Source organism: Neolamprologus brichardi, chromosome 3 (genome assembly GCF_056152115.1).
Source record: "Neolamprologus brichardi isolate AB-2024 chromosome 3, ASM5615211v1, whole genome shotgun sequence".
Classification (NCBI taxonomy): domain Eukaryota; kingdom Metazoa; phylum Chordata; class Actinopteri; order Cichliformes; family Cichlidae; genus Neolamprologus; species Neolamprologus brichardi.
Window position 1 is genome coordinate 21565704 of NC_142106.1, and position 12819 is coordinate 21578522.

The window sequence follows — 12819 nt, forward strand, 5'->3', positions numbered from 1 at the left end:
GAGATAATTTCTCCTGCCTTAAACAAAATCCTCTGACATTAAAACAGAAGAGGCTGGAGTGCAGAGAAACTGGCAGAAAGCAGCTACAAAGTCTTCCTGGGTCCCACAGCTAAAAAGAATAAACACATTAAATTGCTGCACATTTTGCAGAATAACATTTTAAGATTATTTAAAAAAAAATATATATATATATTTTGCATTAAATGTAAAGAGTCAAATGGAAGTCTTTCTAAAGTTATTTCATGATATTTATATTATGAAAAGCAGATTTTTGACATTTTAAGTTTTTTATGTTTTCATATAAAATAAACACACACAAAAGAAAAATAAACAGCCAGAACACAAAGCTGGCAAACCAACCAAAACTGACCAAAATCAACTCAAAATACTCCCAAACGACAGAACCGGCCCTCTTCCTCGCTGGCTCCATATCTCTCAGTAGAAATATCAGTGGTTTGCTATCTCTCACCATTAAAACACTCCACCAATCCCGCGAATGATTCACTTCCTTATAAACCATTGAATCAGATATCAAAGCAGTTAGGTTCTAAATGAAGCTTCTGACGTCACTGATCATGTAACTCTGGCCAAACGAATCAAGCCTTGACACAGTGCTTCTGAAGCAGTGATTTTTTTGACACACGCATCGGAGCGTCAGCGTCAAGCGGGCCATCACTAGAATTTAGTTTTTCCCCAGTGTTGCTCTAGTTAAGTTTTCCCTTTTCATTTTCCTACTTCTTTGTTATTTTTCCAGCCTAATAAATGGCTCACTTTTTCTTTAAACCCTGCCCCTGTCTTGAGTGTTGGCATTTTCGTCTGTTAAAAGAAATGCAAGGTCTGCCGCCAGCACCTTTGACACTAACAAGTACAAGTGCATGAGAGACTATCAAAGCATCTGCTGGGCGTGGAGACTTAAATGGGGGCTGCATTTACTGTCCTGTAATCAATACAGAATCTAGGTGCCATCGTTTTTCCTCACGAGAATGACAGGGGAAAACAAAGGGCTACAATTATCCTCAAAGATGTCATGTGAAAGGAGCCGCTGAACTTGCCTGTCTATCTTTGATCTGATGTTGGGTGATGTACTGTACTTAAAATCAAGTTTAGTTTAAAGTGTCTGTACTGGGGTCCACCTCCTCACTCCCCACACTCTGCTTCAGGCAGACTGTGACACTCCTGGTCCTTTTGCCTACTCATCTCCACTCAGTCTCTTATGAACCTGCTCCCAGGATATATCCTTTATTCCAAAAAAAATCTCTGCCCCTTTCACAATTGTTTTAATTTTCTCTGTCTTGTCTCACTTGTCTCACTTGGTCTGTACAGTTTATTGCATACTCAATGAACAAAATCATTCTCTCCACTGCTGGACAGGTTTCTTCAGTCTGTCATTGGTTAGTTGTTGAAAATTGTTTAACCTGTCCCTTCCCATCTTTTGCCTTTTTCGCTTTCTTAAACGCTTCTGCATTACTTATGTTTTGTACTGCTTTGACTTGCTCTACTTCCACAGCTGCCCTCCTAACCGCACAACCCCTGTATGTCACTTAGTATATCCTGTATACTGTCATATTCATCATACCTGTGTTCGCCCCCACACTTTGGGCACCTTTCTTTCCTCTTGCACACCTCAGCAATGTGCTCATACCTGTGGCATTCATAACACTGGAGAGGAGGAATATACGGCCTTACTGAAAAAACTCATGCATCCTATCTTAACTCTACCTGGAAAAAACAGTTCTTGGAAATCCAGCATTATAGACACACTATCAACTCTTTCCTCTTTGACTGTCCTCAACAGTCAATGTTTAATCCTGCTGACCTCACTGCCAGAAATACTTTGTCTAATTTTTTTCTACATGTTCCTCCACTGGGATACCAGTTACCAGTTACACTCTGCACCGCTTTAATGTCCCCCAATATTTTCCTCTCACACACTCTTTGCTGATAGTCTCAGTACTTAAGATTTTATTTTTCTGCCCTTCCATTTTAACAGCTATCAACAAACTTCTCTGAGTACTTTAGCTAGCGTTACATCTCCAAACTTGTTTTTCCATCTATCTCAAACAAACTGTTAGGCTTAATTGCATTCCCTCATCCTCTGGCCTAAATTTCCCTATTATTTTAAACTCTTCTCTGACAATCTTTTTCCGAATTGCACTCCCATCACCCGAACTATTCCCCTCTAAACTTTGTTTGCTGCTCTGAGTTCCTAACAAACTTCCACTCCATCTTCCTCTTCTCCCTGTCCCCAACCCTCTCCCACTATAAACCGGCGTCCACACTCCTAAATCCATGTCATCATCGTCCGCTATTTGCGTTGCCATTCCAGTCCAGTCGCACATCAGCTTAAGTGAATCACCAAAGCCCGTGATCCAAATCTGTATCCAAAGCCAAAAAAAACAATTCACTCCAACAGTCTCCCAATAATCCAAAAAACCTCCACGTGCTGCTTCCACCCTGCTCCTCCTACCGCCTCTTGAGTCCCACGCTGATTGTTGCTGAATGAGAAGCAGGTGAGTGAGCGTGGCCAGGACTCTACCCTGGGGCGGATCACGGAAAACACAAGAGGAGACGGATAAACAAAAGCCACTCACTCTGACCTTGACACATGGGAACATAAAATGAAAATATTCCGATCATTTCCAGCTCTGTGTTTTATTCTGTGAGTCTGCAAGAGTAACTCGGAATTATGGGACATTCATGTTTGCACTCAACTACCATATTGTAAATACTATTATTTTTTTTTTATTTATTGTGCTAAGTGCCTTCTTCTTACTTTATATTTTATACTTTTACTACATTTAATATGGTTATTATGTTACCATGCTGCTTGTTGTTTATTGCTGCTGGCCTCTGTGAGCTAACAAACAAATTTTGTTGTATAACTACAATGACAATAAAGTTCTTTATCTTCTTCTTCTTCTTATCTTTACAGCACAAAACATTCTTATTTATATTTGACTGTGCCTTTGGGCTTCCCCTTAGTGTGAAAAAAATATTTTTAGTTCCCGCTGCCATTATAGCCATCATTCGTTGAAGACCTTTGTCCTGACTGGCTGTAGCTCACACAAAAAAGATGTAAGGAATTAATAACAGTTTTGCTTTTTCTATATATGAACCAAAAACATATTTGTTTAATAGAATATGTTAATATGGAGAGAAATTAGACTTAATTTCACCATTTGATTATTTTTCATTGATTTAGACTAAAATTACATAATAATAACAAACATGATAAAACATCTGTATCTTAGCTGCCATTTCTCACATACAGTACATAAACATTAGAAGGATCTCCTGAAAGCTGCAGCGAGTCCTCCAGAGAAAGTTTGTGTGTTTGGAACTCATCGCTGTGATAACAGAAGGATGTTTCTTGTTCTAACACAGTGGACATTTCTGCATCTGTCAGTCATGCAGCTCTGAGTGTCTTTTGTTGCAGGTTTTCTGCATGTCTGTTTATTTCATAAAATAACTTCATGAAACACATAAAAGACATTAAACTGTGAACAAATCCTTACTTGGAATAAAATAAATCAACTTTTACTGGCAAATAATGAAGTTCTGCTCTAAGCTCTGATGAGCAGATTGCACAGATATATCCAAATGAGTGGATATTTTCTGACGACAGAGTTCCTCAGAAAGAAGACAAGAAGACGGTGAGAGAGAATATATCAGATCAGTTTTAGTCATTGATTTTTATTAGAAAATTAAAACATGATCAATTGAAAATCAGAGTAATAACTAAAAATCTTAATCCACTACTGAATAATAAATGGTGGTGATGTCACAAAAACATCAGCTTTTGTCTTATCTCTGTGTTTGGCTGAAACAAATAAAATGAAAATGTCCTCTCATAATTCTGTCTTTTATTATTATTGTTATACTGTATCAGTGTTATAAAACAACAATAATAAAAAACGATGGCTCTCCGAGAGAGTATCCTCCACCAAGGGCAATGATCTGGTTCTCAGTTTTAAATAGAACAATACATAGTTTAGTAAATTTTATGAGTAGGCAGACTTTTGGAAAGTATTACTGACAAACAGCACTGAAAACATACTAATAATAATGATAATGATGCATTACTTGCTCACTATGATAATTATGAAAACTTACAAAATTAAACTTAGAAAGTCTAGAGCTGGGAAACGGTTAAAGTCTTCTGTGCTAAAAGCAAAGGTGTGACTACTTATTACTAGTGACCAATTATGAAAGTAATGTTGCAGTGAAACTATCATGTCAAATGTTCTTTGCGTCTCACCCACATCATCCTTTAATTATCCACACACAATACACTCTGATCAGTGAAAAAACACCAAAACAGGATCAACAAGTCTGGCTGGAGTTAGAGTGGTAGAGCAGAATTAATTCATAGTTAAACATTTGGGCAGTAAAACTATCAGCTTACTTTTATGAGGTCATGTCACAAGATATTAGATGAACCACAAAAAGAGGTGTTAAACTGTAAAAACATCCAGACTCTGACTTAAATAAATCTGATTTGCACTGACTAATAATGAACATTGACCTCTAAGTTGATGAACACCTTTGTGGTGGACTAAACCTGCCATTTTTCATCTGCTGTGGTGTAAAATCAGCTGATGGCAATGTAATGTTTTACAGATGTGTGTCTGTTAGTTTGACACAATTCATTTTTTGGCCTTTTACTTGGCAGAATGGTGGATCAGGGGTTGGCACTGTTGACTCAAAGCCAGGGGTTCAAATTTCTGAACGGAGTTAGAGTTTGTTTTTTTTTTTGTTTTTTTTTAAAGATCAACTCATAGTCACAAAGTGTTGTAAACGACACAAAAAAACACAAAAAATAATTTCTTTTTAACCACAACCTCTCTGGAAGTCTTTGTAACATCAGATTCTGAAGCAACCAATCGAAAAAGAAGCAATGCATGGTATTTCCTCCTCCTCCTCACCTACCCTAATATAAACCTGGTAAATCTGTAAATGCTAATTCAGACTAACCATCTCTCAACACAGATAACCTCAGGGAACTCTCCACAGTAGGTAAGATAACAAATTTTCTTCACGAACTACATATTTCGGTTACCAAAGGTTAGCATTAGGCTTGTAACCATGATAACTTACCTCAGAGAGTTATTTTGACCATTTAACAAATATTGTTCATAAATACTTCATGAAAGTATTTATGAACACTTTCATGAAGTATTTAGCTTTTGTCTTATCTCTGTGAGGCTGAGGTGCTAATTTTCTAGATTAATCTTGACTGTAGATTGCTGAAGTGTATGGAGAAATGTTAGATGTAGACATAAAGAAAAAAACACAAACACACAAACTGATAAAACTGGCAGTGGATCTTTCAGCAGGAAAATTGGTGGGAAAAGGTTTCGTCACCAAACTAAAAGCTAGTAAATCTTGTTTGACCAGAATAAGAACAAAAGCATTTCTCTTTGTATTTGTGCAGCACTGTTTATTTCTACGCTGTTGTCTTTATGCCTCCACTGCACCTGACCTTAACATTCTCGTCACTCTGTTAATCCTGTCAAACTGGATTAATCTTGTTAGGTTTCTTTTTGAACAATTAGCCCTGCAGATTCTTAGCCCAGTCAGTCTTAAATATCCACAATGCAACTTTTGGCTACTCTCTTGCCACAAAGAAGGCCTTCAACCCAAAAGTATGTGTCTCTAGCTGTAGACACATATACACTTAAAGATCCTGAATAATTAATTCAGAAGTGTCCTTTGTCCTTCTTTCAGGCTCCTACTGATTTCACTGTGACAGATTTCTGCTCTCAGAATGGAAAAAAAAAACATGGATCAAGAAACCTTGCTAATTGAGCTGGAAAAACTTATAGATGTGCTGCAAAGGTATCACTACATATTTCTGAAAATTGATTTTCTGTTACTGAGTAGTGTAAAGACACATTCTGTGTTTTTTTTGGTTTTTTTTGTCAACCCTTTTAACAAAAGTGAATTGTTCTTAGCATCATGAAAATTTGGACAATATTGTGATTATAATTTTTCAAGCAGAAACAATAGTTACCTCCACTCAGCACTCACACAAGTAAATGTTAAAGAGCTGTGACCTGTTATTGCTTAACTTATCTTGACTAAAACTTCACTGCTTTTAGCTGTGATATAGCCTCAGAGGATGATGTCAGTGGTCAACAAAAACAAGAGAAATACCAGAAACCCGGAGCTCAACTACAGGATTCAGTGGACAGTTCCAGTGGTATCCAGAAACAAAATGATCTAAAGGTGGTGTTGCTCAATGTTCGATCATTGAAAAATGAAGCACAATATACAGATGTCCCTGGGCTTTTAAGAGGTAATAAAGAAAATGTATTTTTACTGACAGAGACATGGTTAACAAAAGAAACAGCAGATGCAGAGCTGAAAAAAGTTTTTCCATCAAACTACTATGAGTTCTACCATGAGTCAGAGGATGCTGAAAAAAGGAGAGGGGTCGCTATTATAGTCTCAAAAGATTTGGAAATTAAACCAGCTGAAGGCCTTCCAACCAGCAACACATTTCAGTATGTGGCCGCAAAGCTAAAACATAATAACTGGAATAAACATGTTCTAATCATCAATTTGTATCGCCGACCGGGGGCCTTCAAACAGTTCCTGAAAGAGTTCAAGACGTTCTTGCAAAACGCTTTCAAATGTGGTGGAGAAGCCATTCTGACTGGAGATTTCAATCTTCCCAATTCTTCAAATTTTAAAAAATTGTTGAAAGAACAATGCCTCAAACAGCATGTGAAGGTGAAAACACATGAAAAGGGTAACACTCTGGATCTAGTCATCAGCAAAACTGAAGAACTCATCTATTGTTTGAGCACTGATCATGATGAGCTTTTAAAGACAGATCATTACCCTGTCTACTTTTTCATAAGTGGAAATGAGGCAAAATAAACACTGAAAAAGTTTTAAGGATGTTAAAAGGATAAAGGATGTTTTTTGTTAAACTGAGATGAAGATAAAAGAGGAAATAGATTAAAGGAGTTTAAAGAGATAGTGTGTTGATTCAATTATGCAATGAAGACATATGATTAACTTTGTATCCTAATGGGTGTAAATAATTGTGGGATGTTATTGTACAAATATAATATTCAAATAGAACACATACGCACTGATTAAAGAGACTTGAGTACTAAAGATTGTAAATGCTGTGATTGTGTTTAATTATGTTTTAAATGTATTTTTCTTTTTCTGAATTCTGTAATGGGGACATGTGGATGAGACACATGTAGAAAAAATGTAGAATTACTACAGATTTTAAGATGACATAACATACTTAAAATAAAACAGTAACACTATGAGACTGTATTGAGACATTCAAATAATATATTCAACCATTAAAAAGTATTACAATAAATAACACACATTTTAATAACATAAAGACAAATAAAATAAGTATCCAAGAAATTTACAAAGTACAAGTAATGAATGTACAAACATTGAAATGTGTTAAAGAGACGTGAGTATGTATGCTTGTGCAAAGTTGCAAAACAAATCTGTAAAAATTAGTTCGATAATAATAATAATAATAATAATAATAATAATAATAATAATAATAATAATAATAATAATAATAATAATAATAATAATAATAATAATAATAATAATAATAGTGAAAGGATAATGCTAATGCAGTATCCTAGTGCAGTATCATGATCCTGGTGGTATCCTCTAGTGATATGAAGGCTGCTCCTTTGATGACGTCACAATGACGTCACAGCGATGACGTCACAGCGATGCAACGAGGGCTGTCTGAATCCAAAGAGTGCTCAAAATGTGGTGACAAATGCGTCCTTCTTTTCCGCGAATTTGAGGGTTAGTTGTGTCCGAATTCAAAGGAAGGATGCTTCAACGCCATATTTGGAGGCAATGACGTCACAGCGACGCGACGAAGGCTGTCAGAATTCAAAGAGTGCTCAAAATGTGACGACAAATGTGTCCTACTGTTACCCAAATTTTAAGGATGGGTCCGATGTATCCTTCGTGTCCTACTATATCCCAGGATTCATTGCGGGTCATAGAGGGGATTTGTTTCTGATAGCGATGGGGGTCAAAGCCAGTGTTGGGTAAGTTACTTTAAAAAAGTAATTAATTACTATTACTAATTTCTAAATCAATATTGTATTTAAAATACTTATCTAATTACTGTGTCTGAAAAGTAAGTAGTTAAAATCCCCATAAACCTTGAGTGGACAAACAATAGAAATTAAACTCTTTAAATAATAAATAATTTTTTTTAAAAATACAAGTCAACATGAAATAGTTTAGCCTTTTTGGTTCCTGAATCATCTTTATAACATTCTATTAAAAAAAAGTTCTTTAATAATTACATTTTTTAGTAAGGAATGTAACTTTCTTTAGCTAAGAAACACAATTCCAGAATAACAAATATATTTTTCTGCAACATATCTGAATAACAAAAAAGCTTAACTTAAGAAATGTTAAACATGACATATTTCACGCAGTAAACATTAAAATTTTTACATTTTCAAAGCAATGAGTAACATATTCATACATAATGTACGTAATCATGTCATGTGATTCAACAAAGTGAAGTTAACTCTGAACTTTGGTTAACAAACAGAATTCCTCTGAAATTTCCTCAAACCAATGAGCACCATATTTCCTGCATGCTGTATGCACGCATGTTTTCCAAAACATTTTTTGTACTACTTAGCTGTGTTGTTTTTGAAAAAGTTGTTGTATCTCATTAATGTAAGTCTCTCAAAGCGTTCACTTGACAATCTGTTCCTTCTGGGTGTAAGCACAAGATTCCCAAGGCTAAAAAGCCTTTCGACTGGTGCGCTTGATGGTGTGGCTGTGTTGTACCTCAGTGAAATGGCCTTAATCCTGGGAAACTGGCTAAGAACACCCAGCTCAGACCCAGCAGATTTCAAATATTCCATCACCTCTGTTTCAGCAGAGTAGGTACAGTCGTCCTCCTCAAATGAAAAAAAGTTATCAGTGGAGTCAGCAGGGTTCTTGTGATCTTGAGCAGGTTGTTGGTCTTCAAGAGACAACCCACGCCACTCTGTAGTAAGCATTGCCCTAACCATGTCTTTTTTCTCTTCTTCTCTGATCCAGCGTAACTTAAATTTAGGCAAAGTGACTGCAGCCAGGAGAGCTTCTTTATTGTCCATCATTGAGGAAAAGCGCACCTTGATCGCCTATGAGAAAAAAATACATCAGACACTTCACATAAGAGCATGATAAATAAAACAAAAAATTACTTAAGCTCGTCCTGCAGTGCCAGCATCCTGGACATTAGAATCTCCAGAGTTGGAAGAAGGATTCCAAAATAGCACTTCTCTTCTCCTTGCAATATGTCTAGTGCAACAGTGAGTGGCTTCAACACAATACAATACTCCTTTAGGAACAGATACTCCTGATCAGTGAAGCATTTGATTCCAAACTGAGTGCAGACAGTATTTAATTCAGCAAGGGGAATGTCAGTGATCCTGGACAGAGCGTCGTGAAACAAAATCCATCGTGTTGAAACAGGTACTATGAGTTATTTCTTGAAAAAATTATCTACCAACTCTGAAGCAACAGAAGAACGGTTTGCTTTTGTCCACATTGCAGAACACTTTGAAGTTGCACTTCTGTAGATGAATTTTGCCTCATTTGCTTGAAGCCATTTCTCAACATCATGAAAAATTAAGTTCAGTGTGTGTGATGCACACCTTAAGTGCGGACGGAGAGAAAACTGTCCTTCAGATTCTGTGGAGAGGGTCTTCTCAACATGAGTAAATGTCACATCTTCATCTTCTTCCGATTCCTCATCAGAGTTTGATTTTTGGAACATTCTAAAAGCTTTGATAAAATTGGACCCGTTGTCTGTCACTTTAGAGTTCAGTCCATAAGCCGAATGTACTTGCTCGATTTCATTGCCGATGACATCATATGTGTGTCTCCCTCGAACTCTTTTACATGCTAGCGCTGCATGTCCTCGTACAAAAGTAGAAGGATCAATCCAGTGTGCCGTCATTCCGAGAAAACTTTTGTTATGGGTGGTCCAAATGTCAGCAGTCGTGGAAATATATTCCAAACTCTCGAATGTCTCTTTAAGCTGTATTTCCATGTCAGCATAACACTTATCTAAGTAAGTAGAAAACGTTTTTCAATCATGCAGTGCTGCTTTTTTGCCACACACAGGTATTTTGTTTAATATGCACCTAAAAGACGGAGACTCTACAGTACGCAGCGGTAGCATTTCTTCCACAACGTAGCCTGCAATCATTTTCTTAAGCTCACCTTCAGACACTTTCTGTGTTGCTGAAGTGAAATCAAGTTTCGTCTGCTTAGCAGGAGTTACTGCGGTGTTATCCATGGATGATGAAGATGGCTCACTCAGAAGGCTTTGTCTGTGCTGCCGTGTCAGGTGCTTCAGCAGATTACTCGTGCTATTGACAGCGGCCGATAATTTTTTCTCCCCAGGACATAGCTTACATATTAGCGTAATGTTCTTGTCTGCTTGTTTTAGAAAAGTGAAGTGACGGGAATATTTCCATTTCATAAAACAGGCCCTCGCTTCAGCCGAGTCCGACATCTTCCGCTGTAGAATACGACTATGCGGCAAACTGGCGCGAAATGACGTACAGCTGCACTACAACGATGTTAAAGCGGCAGAGTTTATTTTTACCTTTAGAAGATAAATTATTGAAATTAAATAATGATTTTCAGCGAGTTTAGTTATTTTACAATGTAACACAAGTACATTGTAAGTAACTGTATTTAAAATACCTAAAAATGAACAGTAATTAGTTACTCTACTTTTTCAGTGGAAAAGTAATTTAAATACAGTAACGCGTTACACCCAACACTGCCCGGGAATTTTTTTGCGTTCTCAGCTTGATGCGTGCTTTGAATTGGAACAGTACTTGGTCTCCGATTGATGACGTATTACGAGTACACGAGAACACAAGTACGCATATTGAGATGGGGCCAATATTTCCAGGTTTTTCACTCACTTGATGTATCAGGATTACTCCACGTTCAAAATGGCTGACAAGTTAATGTCACATGATAAGCAGTCACATGTCTACAAAACCTCAACAGAGACAGTTTAAGAATTAAATCCATGCTGCTGTGAAAGCACATTTCACTGCACCTTCACTCCTCCCAGTCCACTTGTGACAGCCTGATTGCTATTGTGCCGAATATGGTACAAACACAAAACTCATCGTCACGCCCCCAAGTCCTCTGACACTGGAGCGGCTAAACACACTATTTCTGGTTTCCACTTTCAAGCAAAAATATCTTGTGTTAAGGAAGCAGATCTCAGGACTCTAATGTTAATATTCCTCTACATGCAGTGTTGATCAAAAGAACCAATAATCAGTTTTCTCAGTTTACAGGATTCTCTTTGTTCTCATTATGATGGTCAGGTCCTAACAGGATAGGATGTTATTCATGGTGATGTCAGAAACAGTAAAGCTTTAAACTTGGATTTAATAGATTTATTTCAGTGCCTTCATTACTAATGCAACTTAACTCATATAATAATGGATGTCAGAAAACTTCCTCAGATCAGTCAGTGGAAACCGTTTGATCAACAATGTGAACGAGACTTTTGGAGTTCACTGTAACCCTTGTGTTGTCTTCGGGCCACAAATGGTCTCTAGGTGAATGTTAAACAAGTATATGGGAATCCCGAGGACAACACATGATGGACAAAATAATGAGACATGATCCAAGAAATCATGAACTTCATGCAAGTCTGTTCATTCATGAGCTATAATCATAAACTCGATGAAGGAAACAGTTTTTCAAGTTTACATCATTTTGAAGGTAAACAGACTGTCGCTGATAATGAAACAAAATGAAACCATCGACCTCACAGCAACGTGAAGCTGATTTGAGATGTTTAGCTTTATTTCATTTCCTGTGATTCAGGTTTTTACTGAATGGCAGTTTGTAATGAAGTATTCACGTTGATTTATAATGATGATTATGTATGATAAGCTCTGATTAAGCTATAGCGTAGAACAGGAGGTCATGCTTTTCTTTTCTTGCAGAATCAGTGGTGTTTGTGTTCTTCGATCCACAGTGATCTGCTGCTTTATTGTCTGATCTCATACAAACTCTCAGAGTGTAGCTGTGAGTTCAGACCCTCAGGATTCATTTAGAGACTTAAACTTTGTACTTGAAGCTTTAATCTTTTGATTGATAAGTTGAAATTGTGTCATGAACAAATGTTATTTTTCTATTTATCTATTTAAAAAAAATAATTAATAATAGTATGTGTAAACATTGTTTATGGATTTATAAATGTACAATTTAAAAGCAAAACACAGCAGTGTTTGAGTCTTAAGAAGTGAAACACAACACTGACTCACACACTTGTAATCATAACTCAACGTGTCATAAATTTTTCCTGTGCGCTGCAGTTTCTTCTGTTTCATAGTTTCTACATTATTGCTGCTCCAGCTCAGCACACACCTCTGAATGACAGGAGGCAACATGACGTTTAGAGGATACTGGTGACTTATGAAAGTAGACTGGTAATAATCATTTTCTGATATTTGATACTGACTCTGCTGACTGTTGGTCTGTGTAGATCAGCAGAAATGTTTCATATAAATGTGAATTTTCACAGTAAAACAGACCAAAGAAAACAGTCGGACACTTTCTGTTTGAAAGTTTATTCGGACATTTTTAGTTTGATGTTTCAAATCAAATGGTTTTGTTCTAAAACTCAGAGACTCAGAGAGAAAACGTGACTTGAAAAGTAAAACTCTGAACATAACCTGCTCCTAACAGTTTTTTTTTCTCTTATTCTGATGTGTTGTTAGTGTAATTGATTTTAATGAATGTGAGAAACCCAGA

The 12819-nt window shown here is 36.7% G+C and overlaps 1 protein-coding gene and 1 pseudogene across 1 annotated transcript in view; one reads left to right on the top strand and one right to left on the bottom strand.

Annotated features, from left to right (window-relative positions):
* The window catches only part of LOC148103868 (polymeric immunoglobulin receptor-like), an 89462-nt gene that overhangs the window by 35955 nt on the left and 40688 nt on the right, over positions 1-12819 (top strand). The gene's annotated exons all lie outside the window — the stretch shown is intronic.
* Positions 8661-10445, bottom strand: LOC148103871 (uncharacterized; annotated as a pseudogene).